Source organism: Adiantum capillus-veneris, chromosome 26 (genome assembly GCF_014529385.1).
Source record: "Adiantum capillus-veneris isolate H3 chromosome 26, ASM1452938v2, whole genome shotgun sequence".
NCBI classification, from domain to species: Eukaryota; Viridiplantae; Streptophyta; class Polypodiopsida; order Polypodiales; family Pteridaceae; genus Adiantum; species Adiantum capillus-veneris.
In genome coordinates this window covers 125,272,214-125,286,196 of record NC_140956.1, presented here as the reverse complement: position 1 = coordinate 125,286,196, position 13,983 = coordinate 125,272,214, and the positions used below count along the sequence as shown (strand labels likewise).

General features: G+C 45.0%; 1 long non-coding RNA gene across 5 annotated transcripts in view; it reads right to left on the bottom strand.

The window, feature by feature from the left end:
• LOC147424147 (uncharacterized) overlaps positions 1-7,897 on the bottom strand; it is a 28,163-nt gene extending 20,266 nt beyond the window's left edge. For all 5 annotated transcript variants that reach the window (XR_015186686.1, XR_015186683.1, XR_015186684.1 and 2 more), the window contains exons 1-2: positions 7,761-7,897; positions 7,568-7,683 (exon numbers count right to left, since the gene is read on the bottom strand). This is a non-coding gene — a long non-coding RNA (uncharacterized LOC147424147). The remainder of the gene's footprint in view (positions 1-7,567; positions 7,684-7,760) is intronic.
• Positions 7,898-13,983: the final 6,086 nt, after the last annotated feature.

The window sequence follows — 13,983 nt, the reverse complement described above, 5'->3', positions numbered from 1 at the left end:
CCTGGATCCCAATAGACCTGAGAGAGTGGGCGGCCCTCCCAAATCCAGAGGCGCCAGAGTGGTGCCTCCTCTAATGAAAAGAAGGGGTCAACTTCCCTTCTTTTCCGTCGCGAGCCGACAATACGCACAGGTTGCCAGGGTAGTCCAGGGAAGACCGCCTCTGACATCTCTGAATCAAAGACAATCCGAATGTGAGGAAGGCAATCCTGAGTCAAAGCGGGAACAAAGACTCTCCTGTGATATCTGGCCAACATGAGAGTGCCCGTATCGTCAAAATAACTCCACCAGCCTGGGTGCTCTGCCATCTCAACAGTACCTGAGATCACACCCCACCAGTGCTCGGGAATAGCATCATCTATCTCTGAGATCCTCGTGGCTACACCTCTGCCAATTTCATAAAGCTCTACTAGAAAATCCCTAGTTGGCTCTCCTCGGCATCCAAAACATAGGAGTTCCAGATGAGGGGCTGTTTATCAATCTCCTCTCTGCAACAAGGCTCTCTTTTAATAAGAACAGCCCTCATGGAGCTCCAAATCCTCAAAAGAGACTGCATAAAGGGTGAAGTCCCAGAGAAAGACAGAGGGGCATCTGTAAAGAGAAAACGCATGCCTAGAGACCAAGTATGACCATCACGAGTGTCATGCCGAGGTGATGTTGTCTGAAGTACAGCTGAGAGAAACTTCTTCCAAGGCCAGTGCCAAAGAAAAGCCCCCTGACAATGAGCTTGGAGAGAGGATCCCTGATCTAAATCTCTGGTTCTATGATGCCAAGTCCACCCTCGGAGCGAGGCATAATAAGAGTAGACCATCGCACTCTAGCTCTGGTGTCGCGCGATCCATCAGAACCTCCCCGGAAGAAGTTCCGAACTAGACGGCGAACCTGAGCAATGATGCCTGAATGTAACACCCAGCAGGAGGCAACGTACCAAATAGAAGCTAAAATGACCTGGTTCGCAACTAGCGCACGCCCTGCCAATGAGAGGTGCCTAGAGGATCAGTGGCATAGCTTCTCACGGATGGACTGTAGAACAGGGGCAAACTGCTGCTGCGGAGAGATACCAATCCCAGCCTGGAAACCCAAGTACCGACAAGACTGACCAGTCTGCAAGGACCAGTGGCATAGCTTCTGACGGATGGACTGTAGAACAGGGGTAAACTGCTGCTGCTGCGGAGATATATCAATCCCAACCTGGAAACTCAAGTACTGGCAAGACTGGCCAGTCTGCAGCCAAGTGAAACCCTCTGAAACTCCCCAAAGAGGCTGCTCCTCAGAACTGACAAGAATGCCATAAGATTTGTGCCAGTAGATACGCGCACCACTGGCACACGCGCACCACTGGCACAACAAAAAACCTCAAGGGCTCTGCGAACTGCCTATCCTGCATCCACTAATCCAGTTAGGCATCTCTTCTCCCTCTAATGTAGCAAGTTTGACGGCCTCTCTTAGTGATAGATCTTTAATCACAAAGGTTTCCATCCCTTGCTTCTTGAGTTTTTTGCATGTTGTTTTAGGGTATAAAACAACACATAATCTTCGGTTTTGAATTCCTTGGAGCGTACATGCTTGTCAAAGAACTCCTTTTGTCTTCTCTTGTTGGCATATAGGGTGGCTACTGCTTTAAGGTGAAGCTCGTCCAACTTTTCTAGGTCGTCTATCCTAGAAGACCGTTCATGTCTCCTCCATTCTAATTGCTTGGCAACTCTCTAGGTTGGGATTAAAAAGTCTATGGGCAATATTGCATTAAGACCGAACACCACATGTTGTAGTGTGTCATTCCAAGTGACGTCTTGTAGGCCACTCTATATGCCCACAATGCAAAATCCAACTTTTGGTCACAATCCGTACTTGATTCCTCTATAATTTTCACCAATCCCCTGGAAGTACTACACAAAGAGCAACGTGTCGTCCACAAACTCCTGATCAAGAAGATCCTCACCATCAGGAGGTAAGAGCACTCCTCTGAAAGCATCGCTCTAACCGCGGAGAAAATCTGATAAGACCTCACCCACAAAGAGGTATAGGTAGGCAGCTAGAGGGTAACCCTGACGTACAGAACGAGTCAGAGGAAAGCATCTGCCTACATGTCCACCAATCGTGAGTGCACTGGACGCATATCTGAAAAGAGCTGAGACCCAGTGATCCATGCATCTGGAAAGCCAATGCGACGTAAAGAACCCTCTAAGAAAGCCCACTCTACTCTGTCATAGGCCTTCTCAAAATCGAGAAGTAACATAGCGAGGGGAATGTCAGTGGAGCGGTCCCACTCTACAACCTCATGAAAACAAAAAATGTTGTCCAGGATACAGCGATCCTGAACAAAACCTGTCTGAGAACCATGAATGATATCTGGCAGAAGCTCTCTGAGCCTATGACTAAGCATCTTGGCCATGATCTTATATACCGAGGGGAGGAGAGTGATTGGTCGCCATTGTTGGAGCAATGAGGAGTCACCCCCTTTCGGTATAAGAGATATGAGGCCGGAGCAAAGAGAGGCTGGCATAACACCAATAAAAAAAATCTCCTGAAAACCCCTCAGCATGGGTACATGAAGCACATCCCAGAAAGTCAAAAAGAAAGTGCGAGTCAAACCATCCACTCCGGGGCAAGAGGCACCATCAAGGCTGGTGACAGCCTCATGCATCTCGGTCTCAGTGAAAGGACGCATCAGCTCATGGCACATATCCTCTGTCAATCTCCTCTACGTGAAGTACCAGACATGCTCACGTGCCCCTGACACCTCGTGAGTGCATACATCAGCAGTAAACAAATCCGCATAAAAACGAGTGGCAATGTCCATCAGTGTCCGGAGAGGTCTGTAGCAGGCCAGACTCGTCTCTAATAGCACGCATTGAAGATCCAGGAGGCCGCTCTCTGTGGGCTGCAAAGAAATCCCGGTTCATCCCATCTCCTTTGGCTATCCAAAAAGCTGTAACTCTGCCTGCTGCTCAATCAACTAACCAGCTAGGAGAGGATAACCAAGAAACTCCTGCAGGAGTTTCTGGGAAGAAGCTAAGGGGGCTCTCAGCTCTCACTCTCTGGTGCATAGTGCCCTCCGAGCATCACGAGTAAAGCGTCTGCAGAGGACACTGGACTGTGCAATCCGGTCTGCAAGACAATCGGCATGTGAGGTCGAGGGGGTCTCATCACAGCGCCATAGCTGTTCAAGCTGCTGAATCAGGCTCGGGTCTGATAAAATGATGTCAGGAATGCGACAGCCTCGCCGAGGTAAGGCGCAAGGCTGCAAGGATATATGCATCGAAACAGGATAATGATCAGAGAGGATGGTCCCACTACAAATCGATATAGGACGTCCTCTCTGCTGCCCAGGCATCAATGTAAAATCTATCAAGGCGCTCTAGCAGGCGGCCTGGGAGACAACTCTAACAGGCGGCCTCGCTGTCTCCGAAAACCCCAAGAGAAAACGGAGAGAAGTATGAGGAATCCCAAAGGCAAGTAGTCCAGGCATCCACAAGATGTAAACCAAGGAGGAATCTATCCCAAGCCTGCTGCACCTGACGGGAGATCGAGGAGAGGGCTGGCAGGGAATCAGCTCTCCAATCATCAGTGGTCTCGATGTTGTTGAAGTCACCTCCAACAACCAAAGTATCCACATCAGGCAGTACATCCAAAATACAATCCCAAAAAACAGCCCGCTCTCGGGGCGTAGTAGGTGCATAAACAGACATAAACCCTACAAGGGTATCCGCAATTTGTATCGATACATAAATCACTCTGCCATCAATCAAAGTGCCATGCTGGCGAATCGCGGTCACAGAATGTTGCACCACAGAAATACATACACCACAGCTAGACTGCGATCTGCCAATGGCAAGCTCCCAAAAAGTGTGAGAACCAGCGAGGAGCAGGGACTCCGGTCCGTAGAAAATGAACTATCTGCTAGGAATATAAGACCCATAGAGCAGTACGGACTCCAGTCCATAGACAATGAACTATCTGTTGGGAATATAAGACCCATAGAGCAACAGGGATTTCGGTCCATCAGTCATAAATGAATTCTCCGTCGGGTTCATAGAACCCTCAAAACGGTAGGGACTCCAGTCCATATGACTCAGAAAGAGGCGAGTCTTGTGCTCCCTCTCAAATAGAGAGAGATTAATCAATCTCTCAGTAGAAAGATTATGAACGGGAAGAATTCCCGGTTTCTGTGCTTGTAACAGAAAGAATTCCCCATTAATAAAAATTCTCTTTAAGGGGAGGGACCAGCCCATCTTCTGGTCCCCAGTGTGTTGTCCGTCCCTTGAGTATAAAGTGTTGTGCAAGCTCAATTTTATTTGATTTCCGCATTTATTTGATTAAGAACGCTTCCTGTCCTGTGACAACACGTAAGGCACTTCTTTTGGACATGTTCCTTTAGATGTGAGATTCCTCTGGCATTTGGATGCCTGCAGGGTGCTTTCCTACATACTGCTTCATGGTGGCTCTTCTGCCTCACCTCTCCATGGTAGAGCTTCTTCCTTGCTTTTGCTTGGTCTTGTGGCTCCTCCATTTGCAGTTGGGATGTATCTATGCACCACTTACACGGTGAAGACCTCCTGGATGATCCTTGCTTTGCTGGTCTACTCCGAGGCTATGACTTCTACATCACCGGTCATTCTTCCCGATGCATCCTCTCAGCCATCCTCTACCTCACCGCATTCCATTACCTCTCCAGGGGGGGGGAGCTCTTCTATGTCGCGTGTCTTCACGACTTACACTTGCAGGCTCTTTCATGGATCTTTTGTCCAGACCCCGGTGGTGGATGTGCTCCCATAGGTTGGCTTCCCCAGGATCTCCTCTGGCTCTTCTTGTCCGATATTGTGTGTCTGCCATGGAACGCCAGATCATATCGCAGCTTATATACCCCCGAGACGACTCTTCTATCGGAAGATTGCAGATACTGCGGCCTCTACATTGGGACAGCCTCTCCTTGGATTGCTTTTCCCATTTGCCTCTTTTCCATCCTGCTCCTCCTCCCTCTTCTGCTAGAGCTTCTTTAACTTGGACCTGCTACCGGTTTCCCACCTTGGCAGCTTCCTCTCCTCGTGGTCAGAGTGTTCCTCTTCAGGGGGGGTCCCCATATTCTCCCCGTCTTGTCTCATGCTGCTACACTAAATTTCTACATCCGTGGTGGTCATCACCGATGGGCTATTGAACGCTCATCTTAGATCACTTTCTCATATATATATCCTCTTCAGTGACTTCTTCCGTAGCTTGCCACTCCATCAGCTTCCTTGTGCGACTTGATTGGTGGTCATCATCACATTGGTGTTGTACGGATTGTCGTGTTGGCTGGCGCTTCGTCGTCCTTTTCTCCGGGATTCACATCTTCTCCAGATTTACCAGGCGTGTTGCATTTTTCCTCGACAGCTTCTCCACATATGTTGTTGAGCCCCCGTGTTAGATTTTCATTCACCTCCAGATGCTTCGCACCCTGTCTACAGGCTCCTCACCACTCACGTGCATTGGCCCTTGGTTGTGGGTTGGCCACCCGTACACCTGCTGCGCAGGGATCTCAGGCACACTTAGGGTTGTTCAACACATTGCCCACTTTAGACCTGTTTTGGTCACTTTTCCCACATTCACATTGGAGGGTCATTTTGGGCCAGACCTGTATTCGAGACACACGGTCTGCCCAGCCCCCCACATCTCCTATATATAGGGGGGGGGGGGGGGGGGCCTCTTTCATTTGTCAGATCATCTTGTACACTAGATCGCCATCTGGAGTTATTGCAGGCTTGCCAGCCTTTCACCATCTGTCTCTCTCTCTAGCGTGTCTCTCTCATGTGCCATTGTCTCTTTCCTTTCTCCTTCCGCTACCCACTCTGACATAATTAAGGAATACCTTAACGGGGGGACTGACCCATCTTCCAGTCCCTAGTGTTGTGTCGACTCTCTCTTTTTTCCCTCTCTCTTGTGTATTAACAGTTTAATTCTGTAGTACGCTCCTGACAGTGTAGTCAAAGAAGGATACTGGTCCACATGCAAGATCTGAGTGAGGCCAATATCACTCCCCTGGGTCCCACTATAACTGAGATAAGGCACGACCTTCCCACACCCAAAGTCTCCAAAGTGCAGCATCCTTAGAAGTGAAATGAGGATCAACACAACGACGCTTCCCTCGGGAGCCGACTACTCGGATGGCCTGCCATCGAGCTCCGAGACGGATCTGGTGTGGAAAGGTCGCATCGTATGTTAATCTGGTACGAGTCCCCTCTGTCTAGGCGGACTAATAAGAGAGTGCCATGATCAAAGGTGCCTCTCATGACAGCATCCCACTGTGGAGGAAGGGCGGTAGCAATCTCAAGCAGTCTGTCTCTCTGTCACCCCACAACCAATGCCATAATGCTCAACCACAAAATCAGCATCTAGCATCCCGTGTCTCATGAAACAACCGCATAGAAGCAACAGGGCCACGATCCCAGGCATCCCAATCAATGTGGGTCCTCTCTCCTAGCTGACATGGGATCAACCGAAGAATCAAGAACTGAGGCATTCCAAATGAGAGGTTGGCGCTCAATCTCCTCACGACAAGATCGAGGTGAGCGTATGATAGCTCGTCGCATGGAAACCCAATCCGATGAAGGGGGAGAGGGAGGTGGTGGACAAGGGGGCATATGTAAAGAGAAAACGATACCATGTCTGCCATGTATGGCCATCTCTAGTGCCGAGTTGCGGAGTTACTGCGCTAAGGGCACTCTGAAGAAGCATCTTCCAAGGTTCTTGTCCGGGTTTAGGGTTTAGGGTTCCTCTCTCTCTCTCTCTCTCTCTCTCTCTCTCTCTCTCTCTCTCTCTCTCTCTCTCTCCAAAATTTATATTGCTGTAGAGAGGATTACACCATCACCGCATTAAATGCCAATCTTAAGCATTTTAAAAAAATTGTCCTACCAATTCAAAAAACAAAATCAAATTTGGTTGGTTTCTTATTCATTGGCTACTGACTTGAACAATAATTTTTCATGCATGAAAGAGACCCCATTGGCTAGAAGATTTGACTCAATAAACCATATGACTAGAGTTGACACCTCAAGTGAGAGCTTCATGCTTTATAGAAGAAACTCCTTAGAACAAATTTTTCTTTAAAACATGGACCTGATTATTCCCCAAAAGAACCATCAGATTGGTAACAAATACAAGGTGCATCTTCTACAACAGGTTGGAAGGTCCTCTATTGAGACATGTCAAAAGCTTAATGGGTGATCTCAGGTTGAAGAAAAAGATCACACGTGACACAAGTGAATAGCAAGCCCTCTAAAGCCACAGGATCGCTTTAGACATGAACCCGCATGTATCCTTTGCTCAAACAAGCAACTTACTCGGATGAATTAAATCCCCCTAGAGCGCCATGTGAAGAGAAATGTGTGAACAACACTACTAGGGCATAAAGAGCAGAAACTTTGAAAGCTACTTCTAGTGCAAGCAAAAAGGCTCCACCAAGATGAAAATTACAGGTGAAGATGAGGGGACTAGTTCTCAAAAATGCATGAGGGAGAGATAACAGTATTAGAATGATATACTTCAATCTTCTATTTCTACAGCGGTATGCTCCTGCAAAAAAGAGAAAACGCACCTTTCCCTGGATTTTCTGTTTAATATTGCCTTGCGGTCCAAGTAAGCTTGATCAATGTCTTGAATGCTGCTTGTATGATGGCTGTGAGCCCTCAATGTGGTGGTCAGTCGCGGAACCTGAGAAGACAGAAAACATGAAAACATGGGGAGAGTAAACGCTAACATCGCATCTCTAGGAAACAAAGTAGGCATGCCTGCAGTAGAAGCATGGCGACGATGATCAGTGTAAGCGCACTCTACATGCAGTGAGCGCCTTGGCTGGTACGCTACTTCACGCTCACGGATGTAAATGGCTTGTGTGAGTAGCCTCGATGGCTGTTCGAATGTTTTTACGTCTATTTCTATTGTCTACTTTGTGCCCTTTATATAAATGGCTCGCATTGTTGTTTGTGGAGCACACTTTGGGATTGAGAAGTAGTGATATGCAAGAGCATCAATTGCATGGTTTTATTATGCATGTGTTTTTGTGTTTAGTTCATATGTCTTGCACACCAGTTTTGAGAATTTAACAAGTGAAAAAATCTCTACCCTTTGAAGTAATTGTCATCTCTGTGTCTTTTGTTTTTTGTAGACAAAGTCCTTTTTTGTTAAGGAAATGACATGCCATGCCTCTCAGCTCTGGCAATGAAGAAGAGTACTTTCCATCTAAATACAAACAGAGATTCCTCCATGCGCATGAAGCATGTCAAAACGTGAGTTCTTTTCTAGAACACATGCTCCCCAACATGCTTCATACTTTCAAGGCACACACGTTATCTTTTTGAGCAATCTAGCATTTGAGTGTGCACGTAGGGCAATCTAGCATTTTGTCACCTTATGCTATTATGCAAATCAAGTTAACAATTTTAAGTTCAACATTAGCGTGCATGTATAACAATTTAGCAAATTACATTAAATGCTATTATGCAAATCAAGTTAAGTAGAGTATATTTCTTCATGGTTCTCCTCTTGCTTTCACTTGTGAATTTTAAGTATGATGTGGCATACCCACCACTTCAACACATTCACTCTTTATAATGTACAAATCAAAGACCCACCAAGCAAACAAATTATTGCCTTGTATCAAACATGTAGTTTTGAATTCATAGAGTGATACAACATGTAGTTTTGAATGCATAGAGACCACTGTATTTCCAACTCCAAAGGATTATTCTTTCAGACCAAGAAAGAGATCACTACAACGGAGATTTTTAAGAGATTTCTTTTCCTAAAAACAGCACATTGTGTCACGTGTGTATTAGATGTCTCTATGCATCCCTTAATAAAATACAATTTCTATTCAATTGAAATGCCACTGGAAACCTATTTAAGTGGCACAAAAAAGTTATAAACGAGAATTCATTACAAAACACACATTGTGACTTTCCCAACATCATTAGCTTATGTGAGGGAGGCATAGCATACATAGCTAGGTAAGGGTAAAGAGCAAGGGACAACCTGTGTCTGGCTACCCTCCAATGGCAGCTAGCTAGGTATGCATTGCCTTTTGAGTGGAAACCTATGAGAAAGAGTCTATTTTCCCACCTGGGAAAATAATTAAAACTTCTTATGATACATCCAAATTCCATAGAGAGAGAGAGAGGGAGAATTTCTGGTACAGATGCCTCGAGAACTCAAGAGGCATCTGTACCTCTTTAGATTACACATATACTTGTAAAATATCCTTGTAATACACACAAAATCTTATAGATTGACCAGTAAATAAGGCATTTGAGGGAGTGAGTGTGGATGGTGGGTTCGGCATCAACTTGACGCCTAAATTTACTAAGAAGTATCCCGGCCTACGGCCAACCAAAAGTGCATCTTTCATTGTCACCGTTGCATATCAACACAAGGTGCGCCCAATTGGGGTAGTGGAGCACGTACCTTTGGTAGTATAGGGCTTTACACTTTTTTTGGACTTTGTAGTAGTCAGATTGCTACAGGTGGACGACGTTTTTCCCTTACTGATTCGAAGATCGTGGCTATGCCACACTAAAGCTTTACATGATTGGGGCAACAACACTATGTGGATTATCACCCTGGAGCACACCGAGTGACAACTTTGGCTAGAGAATGGAATGGATTCAGACTCCCACATGTCTTCTCTCATGCACTACAACACTTGGATGAGCACCCACCTAAAGGGTTCACTTCTCCTAAAATTGAAGCTAATCTTGACACATCAGGTGCAGTAGAGAAACAACCATCTCAACCTGACCTAGAATTGGTGACCAATGAGCACCACCTTTTGTAGTGGCTGGAGGCCACAACTGAGCCAACTTGCTTTGTTGTGACAGTAGATAGTGACATGGTTGTGCAAGTCATGCAAACCAACTGAAACCTAAAAAATGAAGAGGCAACCCTGCCAATGATAGAAGAAGAGTTAAACCAAAACTACACATCTGATGGCCTAGGAGAACTCATTACCAATCATCAGCGGGGAAAATAGTCACCACTATAGCCACTTACAACCTCTAAGGACGACCCCCAACCAGCTAAACCGACACCTCCAATGAAACTGAAAGGAATCAAAATGGATGATCTGCCTATTGACGAGCTTCCAAATGGTTGGCTACAAGAGAAGGAGGCAGATATCCATATCAACCAAACAGCCACACATGACAGGAACCCCCTTATACACGAGGGCACAACTACATATGCAAAGTGGGCTCCATCCAACTATCAAGACCCGGTCAAGGAAGTTAACTTAGGAATAGAGGAGTCACCTCAATCAGTGCTACTAGTCGCATGGTTGTGGGACCACCAACCCTTTTGGAGGAGTAAATCAGTTCATTACAAGTTGGAAGGATGTATTTGAATAGTCTTACAAGGACTTGACAAGCATGGACCTCGCATTGGGAGCACATAGGATTCTTTTGGTAGATAATGTCAAGCCTGTAAGAGGAAGAGCATACAAACTTAACCCTAGGTATGCACAAGCAGTGAAACTAGAGATAGATAAAATGTTGTACAAGCAATGACATCTCTTGGCTGGAGCACCCAATGATGACTAAACATCATAGGCAAACTGCCCCTAGGTCCACTAACATGTCTATAGCTTCAAATCCCACTTTGGACCCAGGAAAAAAATATGCAACAAAAAATCGCGATTTTCTCCCTTAAGCCTAATGGACAGTACCGAACTTGACCAGGAGCTTTTCAGCATTGAGGCTACCTACTTTTGTGAAGGAACATGACAAATTTTGACTCCGGTGGAGAGTTAGAATAAAAGAACTACCGTGGTCACACAAAGCAGGAACTTGCCATATGTGGCTAGCGTCATGTCGGAATGGAGTGAAAGAACCTTGTGTTTCACTCCAAAGCAAAACACATAGAAGTCCATTATGATGTGATACATGACATATTGGCTAGTTGATGCATTGAGCTAGTCAAGGTTCATACGGATGACAACCTTGCAGATGCTCTTACAAAGAGTCTACCCTCAGAGCAGTTTGCACATTGCATGGAGATGACGGGTTTAGGGTGAAGCCCCTGCTATGCTTCACATCTTTACATATGTACATACTAACCCTTATACTTATAGCCACTTGGGCCACATTGGACTTCAAGTGGGAGATTGTTTAGGGTTCAGGCCAACAAGGCAGCCACCCATCGCTAAACTCACTAACGTTATCTTTGATTCATTGGTAATATAGACATAATAAGGAGTGGTGAGGAGATTGCATCACAGAGAACTCCACTAGATCCTGTGTAGCCTCACCTTCTTCACCACACCCACACACTTGCACGCTCCACACATGCTTCACATTGCATATGTCTTAAAACAAGACAGAATGATCTAATAGATTCTTTGTCGTGCATGCCTATATTACAAAGTGCCAAAACAATGAGGCTATTGTAGATGAGAAGCATAGACGTGAAAATGGAGATGAAGGACCATCAAAAAGAGCTACTAGAAGTGGAGGAAGAAACGACACAAGGCCTTCTTGAGTGGTTCCTATCCCCAAAGTGCCTATGGAAGAAGCCACAAGTGGAAAAAAGAAGGAACCAACCAAATAAGCCAAAGGGCCCATCCCATAAGCTACAATTGAATATTGAGGTTACTACAGATCTCAACAAGGTTTTGGAGGAGAAAATACTAAATAGAAAAGTATAGTGTAATTTGGGGGAGGTCCTTAGCATTGCTAAGCGTGAGTTTCATGAAGATATGATTGATATAATCAAGAGAAAAAGACAAACTCTTACTGAGGCTATCCATCAATAGGGTGAAGGTGAAACAATGAGAGCAGAGGAAATAGAGATAGAAGGAAAAGAGGAAGAAGAGAATATAGTAGCTTGTCACCAATCTTCAAGAAGAGTAAAGTAGGTACGGTTTGGTGATGATGAAGAGGAAATTGAAGTCGCTCCTCGAAGCCACTACTCAAGGAGTCATTGGGCAAGAGCTACAACAGAAACACTAGTTAAGGTAGGTGATCTTGAAGAGCCTTTGGTTGCACTAATAGACCATGATTCAGAAATAGACCTCATGTCCAAGAATCTCTACAATAAATGCAAGTGGCCAATGGATGCAAATCATGGTTGGATGATAAGTACAGCAACCAACTCATCGGGAGACCTTTATGCTGCCTGCCCAAATATAACGGTGACCATAGCATATGTTAAAGATGAACAAAACTTTTTTTTGTAGGAGATGTCTTCTTATCCTCTTATCTTTGGGCAACCTATATCACTACAGTGCGGATGGAAAAAAAGGTTCTAGATGATGGGTCTACCTATGCAAGGATAAAGAGCAAGGACAGAAAGCATGTTGCGTAGTCTTTAACGGTGTATGCAAATCATGAAAGGAACCGTGAAACTCTTAGAGAGTAGCCTCTTCCAAAATCAAACAAGGAGTTCAAGAATTATAGGGAAATGAGGAGTTTTGGTAACATACCACTATAAAGCAGGATTGCAATGGTATGAGAACAAAAAGTTTCTCCCTTGATCCAAATAGGAATGAAGCTTTTTCTATAGTTTTTCTAGCTTTGACACAAGATGGATCATTATGTATCAAGAAGCTCGAAGACTTGAAAAGAGGTGCTCGACATCACGTAAATTGTGTATAGAAGGGCTTGAAGCAAAATGCTTTGTTTGAGAAGACAGTTTCATTGTAAATGGTCGTAAACAACAGCAAGATCTTAATCTAAAAGTGGAATCAAATCCCAGACCCGGGGGATTCACTACTTATAATAAGGAGATGTCACTTGTATGCACCAAATGCCCTTTATTTACCCCTATGTATGGGACCATTCTTTGTAAAATGCACCTTCTTCCCCTTGTTTACCCCCCCTATTGTACACTCACGTGATACTGCACGGTAAGACGTAGTGAATCCCCCGGGATCCCAGATGCCAGTGTATCTTGTTGATGCATTGTTGCATCAACACTCCTCCCCCCCGCGACCTTGTCGTCCTCCACAAGACCTTTGTGGGTCCACCCGGTTGTTGCTTTGTCTTCATGGTCGTCCAAATGTAGTCAACATGTGGCCATTACTTGCCATCTTAGTGGTTCTTTAAGCTTGTTGTTGACCATTGTGTTGTAATTTGGTTGATTGAGGTATGTTGAGGCTTGTCATTGCGTTGCCCTTTAGTTGATTTTTGCATTTGTAGCTCTATTTTGATGGCTGGCCATGATTAGGTTCAGTAAACTTTGAAGCACTTTTGTGTAACTGGTTTTTCGCACACCATTGTGCCTCTTTTTGGTGTAATCCTTGCCATCCTGGTATATGCTGAATCAACTTGACTAGTGTCCTAAGATGATTGGCATCTTTTATGTATTCTCTTGGTCCTTTGTTATCTGTTGTTGTCATGGGAAATAAAGCAGTCCATGGATGTGCTTTTCTTCCCTTGAGCAATAGTTGCGAAACACTTGACCACTTCTGTAGTTAATTTTCCACTTGGTTTGTTGGAAGGCAAGGTTTCCATCCTTGGGTTTTCTTGCATGGGTGCAAGATCTCAAGAGTCTTGTCGTCCACCTGTTCCTGTTCATTTTTGGTTGTTTGTCATTTTGTGTATCCGTCCTCGGGTTTTCTTGCATTTTTTGCAAGCCCTCAGGTTAGATTTTAACCTGTTTTTGCATTTCAACTGCCATCTTACCATATTTTAGTGAATGTCTCTACTTCGGCAGGCCCTTGTTTGAATCCTTTGCCTTGGCTCTTGCTTGATTTTGAGGTATGTTGCATGTTATTCTGGCATGCAGCTCTTGTTCTTGTATTTTCCTTGGTCGTCTCTATGCCATAGTGATATGGCCCCAAAAGTTTCTTTCAAGCTCTGACTTGTACTTTTTTGAGGTCTTCCCCCCCCTATTGCTTGGTTGTTGGTCAGACCCATATTAACACGTAGATTAACAAAAAACATAGATGGATTAACACGCAAATTAGTGAAAATGTAGACAAAACAATGAAAACACAAGCATATTAACAGAAAAACACACACA